Below are 8,460 nucleotides of genomic sequence, written 5' to 3'. Positions count from 1 at the left end.
TAAAACATAAAGCTTTTTAATGATTTGCTAAGTCTGGCAGGAAATGTTCAGATAGTGTGTCTATAGGATTACACGATTAGAAATCACCTATGTGAGTGTGAAGTGTAAGCCACTTCAAGGGGAATGAAAGTAAAGCCCATTCTCTAGGCACTCATGAAACCAAGCGGTGTTCATGACTGAAACGAACTCAACCGTGAGAACCATAAATGATTAAGAGTTGATTGTGTGACTTATGTTGTGTAGGTATATGACACGACCCAAATCAGAGGGCCACGCCTGGCACACGATACCTACTCAACCGAGCGCCACGTACCTTATATTTTTTTTTTTTATAAGACTCGTCACGGGCCATGATAGGCCACATCTATATATGTAATTAACAATATTAGAACTTAACTCACATAACTAATTCAAAAATATTTATATAGATACATAGGGGCCGACAAGGCCGTTGACATGTCATACCTAAAGCTATACACATGACACTGTTTGCAAAATCTCTAAGAAAACATGACTATAACATATAAGTCGGGACATGGTCCTTGACATCCTCATAAAACAAAGTAACATATATAAAACGTGACTCGGCAATACTCCAGAAAGATGTGGAGCTCACCAACCAAAAGCTGATATCTGGAGGCAGCCTACAGTGGATGGTCCTCACCTAGCCTATCTACACCTGCGTGGCATGAAACACAGCGCCCCAGAAAAAGGGGCGTCATTACGAAGAATGTACCGAGTATGTAAGGCAACAATGAAACCGAATAATAATAAGATTCTATCTCGGGGAGAGATAAGAGTCAACTTATAACTTCTGACTTGTCACTGAGGGCCGTAACATATAGAATAAAACCCATATCGTATATATAAATAAAACTATAATATAATAGTTCTAGTTACCTCATTTTCGTGACGTTAACTGCCCAACTGATTAGTGGTAAATGCCCGACCGGCCGTAGCTCGGTGGTAAATGTATAACTGCCCAATCGGTGGTAAATAATGATACATAACTGCCCAACCGGTGGTAACTGCCCGATCGGCCGTAGCTCAGTGATAGATGTATAACTGCCCAACCGACCGTAGCTCGGTGGTAAATGCGTAACTGCCCTACCGACCGTAGCTCAGTGGTAAATGAAGATGAGTATATCACAATACTATTAATATTAATATCTTTATAAAATACCTCAACAACGAACTAGAAACATACTTAGACATGCTTGAATATCGCTTTACAGGAATGAATAACGTAGACATCCTTAACTGTTAAGAGTAGAAACACTTATGAAATAGCATTACGTTTATGTATCGTTACTTGGATCATGCCAAAATAAAGGATTAGCCTTAATATACCCGGAGGAGGAATAAATCCGTATGATACTCTTGAAAAAGATTACACCGTACTCCCTTAATATTGCAAAATCTCAAGTTAATTAAGAATGGAGATGTGATTCTCATGTTGTTTAGACATATAATGCTTCTCTTTTACTAAAATGATGTGCGGCTCAAGCTAGACTTCTGCAACAGCCTATCCAATTCCAACAAAGATGTATGATAGTAAATCGTAAACAAACAAAAAGTAGAGGTAATAATTCATACGAATGATCTTGAGTTGAGAGATAGACTTTGGTCTAATGATTTGTATTGAACTATAAATATAGAGATCTCCAGATATAACTCACGTTATATGAATGGATATGATTCTTATGCCTTTAAGACATATAAAGATTCTTTTTTTAAAAGTCCAATTGATCATGCCACAAAAATCCCTTAAATTTTGCCACCTAATTCCATGAAATAATGAGTCATACTTTGGCTTTGATGAAGATTCATTGTGCTGCCACGTTTTGGATCATTACCCTTATCCAAAAGACTTTAATTACTCAACCATTAATTATTAATTAACTAGTTAGTTCCCCCATTACCCACTAATTCATATAATTAAGGATTATCTTAAAATACTACTCACTTTTAATACACTTTATATATCTTACTATCACGATCATAGGGTACCTTGTATGGTACTAGTCCATAAATATCGAGTATTATAGATCGGACCGTATGTTATCCCAAAATAACAAATTTCGGCGATACTCAATTTCTTCGATTCGTTAATCCTCTGACCTTTATAACACTTACTTATCACTTGTTACAAATAGCATAAATGCCTATGGTCTCAAAATAATCTCATTCCTGAGTCTACGTCGATTAACTTATGACGAAACTTTAACGTACGAAATGCGGGATGTAACATCCTTCCTCCCTTAGAAACATTCGTCCTCGAATGTTTAAACTTGCAAGATATATATACATACTCATCAATTATAAATGTATATATCTTCCCGGGCTATACTCCAATGAAACAAATATCAGGCTCTCACGGGGCCAGGACGCCGTCCCTCCCTAAAAATACTTCCTAATCCATTCGTCACCTACAATTCTGTTAATCTATCTTCTAGGCGCTGACACCTACTAGTTGTAATCTTAATAACCGGGTTCATACTTTGCTTTCAAGCTAGCCTTGGTTTCCCTTAACCCTTCAGACGTAATGCCAACTCAATCTTATATTAATCATATTAACTGGACAATTTGCGTTAATAAGATCGAATATTACCCATAGTCACAGTACCTCACACAACATCTGGTGCAACCTCTGGGTCCTGATGACCTGCCAAAGCATATATGCGATTCTGACTACCGCCGGAGCTGGATGCTCCACCCCTGCTTCTACCTCTACCAGTTGATGCCTGAGGGCCTCGCTCTTGATGGCGTACTAAAGAGGAGGAGACTGTTATAGATCTGGTGGGCTGAACCATCCCGCTTCTGTCATTTATAGGATAATCCCTCATGTAATGACTAGGGTCTCCACAGGTATAACATACATTAGACCACTGACGACATTGTCCAGAATGAGCTCTACTGCATTGACTGCATCGCGGAGGGGGCGCCCTTATTTGCGCTGAATCCCTCCGATTCTGAAAACCCAAAATTCTCGAGCCTTGACCTAACTCAGAATAGATAGATCCCTCATAATACGGCTTCTATAACTGTCGGACACTTTCAACAGTGTATGGTGACATAGGATCGCCCGAAAAATACTCAGGTCGCCTAGTAGACTTAGCCTTCTTACGCTGACCCTCATCACGATTCTCGTATTGTTGTCATTTCCGATCCTCCAAATTCTGAGCATAAGCCTGGATGCGGGAAATATCCATACCATCGAGCAGAGCGGTCGTGAAGCATTCATTAATCAGGTGCGGCCTAAGTCCTACCACAAACCGATGCACTCGATCACTCATTTTAGCCACAATCGAGGGGGCATACCTCGCCAAGGAATCAAACTGGAGGCTATACTCCCGCACACTCATATTTCCCTGTTTAAGAGACAAGAACCTGTCTACCCTTGCCTGACGAATCTCTACCGGCAAGTAATGACGCAAGAAAGCCCCTGAGAACTCTTCCCATACCGCTGGAGATACATTTGTCCCTCTAGACAATTCCCAAGTTTCATACCACTGAACTGCAACATCCTGCAATCGGTAAGAGGCCAATTCTACTGACTCAGTGTCTGATGCATGCATCACCCTCAAAGTCCTCTGCATCCTATCAATAAAGTTTTGCGGGTCCTCATCCTTATTGGATCCGGTAAACACTGGAGGGTCCAGGTTGATAAAGTCTCGAACTCTCGCGCTAATAACCCTGTTAACGTGACCAACACCTGTACCTACCTGTCGCTGAGCCTGAGCGGCTACCAATCTAGTCAACAACCGTACTGCACTCCGCATGTCCATATCCTCATCCTGAACAATAGGTGGGGGTACTGGGTTCCTCCTCATCTCCTCGGGTGCTGGCGAAATCGAAGAACTATGCGAGGGTGTCGTATTTCCCCTCGGGGCCTCACTTTGGTCCTCACTAAATATTGGTACTTTACTCATGCCCTCATATGCCACTACTTTACCCTTCTGACTAGCCGTAGCTTTCCTGGTCATAGACATTGCTGCATATATAAAAACAAGTTAAAGGTCAAGGGCTTTATTCCATATGACTCTGCTCTATTGCACGATTTAATGTCAAGAAGGAAGGGTAACCGGCCCCTAAATGCCCTGTAGTTTCTTGTTTATACAACGTGGTGCACAACACATTTATAAATAAGACTCTACTAGACACGGCTTGCAGACAACCCTAGGACAGAACTGCTCTGATACCACTTTGTCACGACCCAAATTAGAGGGCCACGACTGGCACCTGATGCCTACTCAACCGAGCGCCACGTACCTTATCTTTTTTTTTCTATAAGATTTGTCACGGGCCATGATAGGCCACATCTATATATGTAATTAACAATATTAGAACATAACTCACATAACTAATTCAAAAAGATTTATATAGATACATAGGGGCCGACAAGGCCGTTGACATGTCATACCTAAAGCTATACACAGGACACTATTTGCAAAATCTCTAAGAAAACATGACCATAACATATAAGTCAGGATAGGGTCCCTGACATCCTCATAAAACAAAGTAACATATATAGAACGTGACTCGGCAATACTCCAGGAAGATGTGGAGCTCACCAACCAAAAGCTGATATCTGGAGGCAGCCTACAGTGGATGGTCCTCACCTAGCCTATCTACACCTGCGTGGCATGAAACACATCGTCCCAGAAAAAGGGGTATCAGTACGAAGAATGTACCGAGTATGTAAGGCAGCAATAAAACCAAATAATAATAAGATACTATCTCGGGGAGAGATAAGAGTCAACTTATAACTTCTGACTTGCCGCTGAAGGCCGTAACATATAGAATAAAACCCATATCGTATATATAAATAAAACTATAATATAATAGTTCTAGTTACCTCATTTTCGTGACGTTAACTGCCTAACTGATTAGTGGTAACTGCCCGACCGGCCGTAACTCGGTGATAAATGCATAACTGCCCAACCGATGGTAAATAATGATACATAACTGCCCAACCGGTGGTAACTGCCCGATCGGCCGTAGCTCGGTGGTAGATGTATAACTGCCCAACCGACCGTAGCTCGATGGTAAATGCGTAACTGCCCTACCGACCGTAGCTCGGTGGTAAATGAAGATGCGTATATCACAATACTATTAATATTAACATCTTTATAAAATACCTCAACAGGAAACTAGAAACATACTTAGACATGCTTGAATATCGCTTTACAGGAATGAATAACGTAGACATCCTTAACTGCTAAGAGTAGAAACACTTATGAAATAGCATTACGTTTACGTATCGTTACTTGGATCATGCCAAAACGAAGGATTAGCCTTAACATACCTGGAGTAGGGATAAATTCGTATGATACTCTTGAGAAAAGATTATACCGTACTCCCTTAATATTGTAAAATCTCACGTTAATTAAGAATGGAGACGTGATTCTCATGTTCTTTAGACATATAATGCTTCTCTTTTACTAAAATGATGTGCGGCTCAAGCTAGACTTCTGCAGCAGCCTATCCAATTCCAACAAAGATGTATGATAGTAAATCGAAAACAAACAAAAAGTAGAGGTAATAATTTATACGAATGATTTTGAGTTGAGATTTTGAGTTGAGAGATAGACTTTGGTCTAATGATTTGTATTGAACTATAAATATAGAGATCTCCAGATATAACTCACGTTATATGAATGGATATGATTCTTATGCCTTTAAGACATATAAAGATTCTTTTTTTAAAAGTCCAATTGATCATGCCACAAAAATCCCTTAAATTTTGCCACCTAATTCCATGAAATAATGAGTCATACTTTGGCTTTGATGAAGATCCCTTGTGCTGCCACGTTTTGGATCATTACCCTTATCCAAAAGACTTTAATTACTCAACTATTAATTATTAATTAACTAGTTAGTTCCCCCATTACCCACTAATTTACATAATTAAGGATTATCTTAAAATACTACTCACTTTTAATACACTTTATATATCTTACTATCACGGTTATAGGATATCTTGTATGGTACTAGTCCATAAATATTGGGTATTATAGCTCGGACCGTATGTTATCCCAAAATAACAAATTTCGGCGATACTCAATTTCTTCGATTCGTTAATCCTCTGACCTTTATAACACTTACTTATCAATTGTTACAAATAGCATAAATGCCTATGGTCTCAAAATAATCTCATTCCCGAGTCTACGTCGATTAACTTATGACGAAACTTTAACGTACGAAATGCGGGATGTAACAGTATACAACAAAGCTCGACGGTTCAAAGATATCAAATCTACCGATTGTCCGAGTACATCCGATATAAGTGCACTACGGAAAGTTCAAAGGAAAACCTATTTATCGAGATGCAATTAATCCTTGCATGTAAATCACACACTCGTTCGTGCATTCCTTTGTCTTATAGCCATTCCCCATTCATGTGGGGGATTGTTGGGATTAAAAGATTGGTGAATGAAAAATTGAGGGAAGAAAATGGAGGGAAAGTGAGCTCCCTTTTGCTTTGGAAAGAGCAAAGTGTCCCTCATTGGTGGTGGAAAAAAAAGTTAAAGTGCTTATATTGAGAAAATACTTCTCTTGGTGTTAAATGGGTTGGAAAGAAAGTAAGCCTCGCGCCATCGTTGTCACTCGCTCGGCTCGACTTCGGCTTCGGATTCGGTCAAAGATTGATTGATTAATCTTTTTGGACAAAATTTCTTTCAATTATTTAATTAATTAATGAAAATTGATAACCTAGGACCCGCGACACGACCCGGTCTAGTTCTTTCCCGGATTATTTTAAATCCTTTTTCCCGGAATATTTCAAACGTGAAATGTTCCCAAGGTTGCAAACCTTTTCATAAACAATGCCAGAAAATGGCTATAAATATGGCTTGATCCCAGAATCGTTCCTTATGAAATTTTCTGATCTTCTTCTTCTTCTTCTCCTGCACAAAATTTTACAGTGTGTTTTACAACCATTGAGTGGTTCGCAGTTCATAAGAGTTTTTGGTACCGATATATTGGTGAGTTAAATCGTTCTATCCTAGGAGGATAATATTCCAGCACCTCGGGTACTTGAGGGGAATAATTTTCTTAAGGACACACTGTGTATTCAATGTGCTCGATTTATTCTGAAATTATTTTCAAATATTATTTCGACATTCTGTTGCTGCTAACTTTTTATTTCTGTTTTCTGTTTCAGAAAGTTTACTGTTTCATTATTCATTATAGTAATACAGATTGGCTAACAATCTTCAACACCATTTAAGCAACTACGGCTTCTTCTCGTGAGGCACTTTCTTTAGCTTCAAAATTCTCTAGTGTTATCTTTAACATCACCATTTGAATTATATGAATTTTCTGGATACATATTGTAATTCTGATTGTAAGATTATGAGTAGGCAGAAAACAATGCAATCTTCTTCTGGTGATCTATTTGTGATCTATTTTGACGATTGTGCTTCTTCAATGGCCGCAGACGCAAATCTAGTTTAACATTTTGTTATAGAATGTTATTGATGTAATAAACAATTAAATTTTCTGAAAAAATAAAACAGAAAGTTAGTAATACTTGTTTAACGAAATAAATTTTGAAAAAATAGAATAGGAATAAATCGAACCCCCTGAATACACAGTGTGTCCTTAAGGAAATTATTCCCCTCAAGTACCCGAGGTGCTGGAATATATCCTCCCAGGATAGAACGATTTAAGTTATCGGAGTGTTGGTACAAAAACGCCGGTAAACAGCGAGCCACTCGAAGGCTGTAAAATACACTGGAATTTTTGTGCAGAAGAAGAAGAAGAAGCAGCTCAGAAAATTTCGTAAGGAAAGATTCTGGGATTCAAACTCTATTTATAGAGTTGCTGGCATTGTTTCTGAAAAGGTTTGCAACCTTTCAAAAACAGCCATGGCTGTTGGAAAATGGTTGTTTGAAATATTGCGGGAAAAATATATTTAAAATAATCCGAAAAAGAAAACGGGCCTGACCGAACCGGGGGTCATGGGTTATTCATTGAATTTTTCGTTAATTATTTAATTAGATAATTGAAAGGGATTTTATCCAAAAAGATTAATCAATCAATCGATCTTTGTCCAAAAAGCCGAAGCCGAAGCCGAGCGACGACGACGGCGCGGGGCTTGCCTTTTTCTTAACTCTTTAACAGCTAGAAGAAGAGCAATTATATATATACCCATCAAAAACCTTTTCTTCCTCCGATATGAGACAATGTCCCTTTGCCAAGGGAAACTCAAATATTTCATTTTCCCTCCATTTCTCATTCACCCTCTTTAAGTTACACAAGCTTAAAATCCCAACAAATTTTACTTAATGATGATGTTGGGCATAGATTGATCAATATTTTTACATTTTGGCTTTATAAAATTTCTTCTTTCAAGGTCTTAGTAGACATGCTTCAAGTTAATTAGATCACACTTTTTTAATTATTGTTTACCAAAAAAAAACAAAAAAATTCTCGTCTTCTTGGTTTTCATCACTG

Source organism: Nicotiana tomentosiformis, chromosome 3 (assembly GCF_000390325.3).
Source record: "Nicotiana tomentosiformis chromosome 3, ASM39032v3, whole genome shotgun sequence".
In the NCBI taxonomy this organism is placed as follows: Eukaryota; Viridiplantae; Streptophyta; class Magnoliopsida; order Solanales; family Solanaceae; genus Nicotiana; species Nicotiana tomentosiformis.
Note: the sequence above shows the minus strand (reverse complement) of the source record.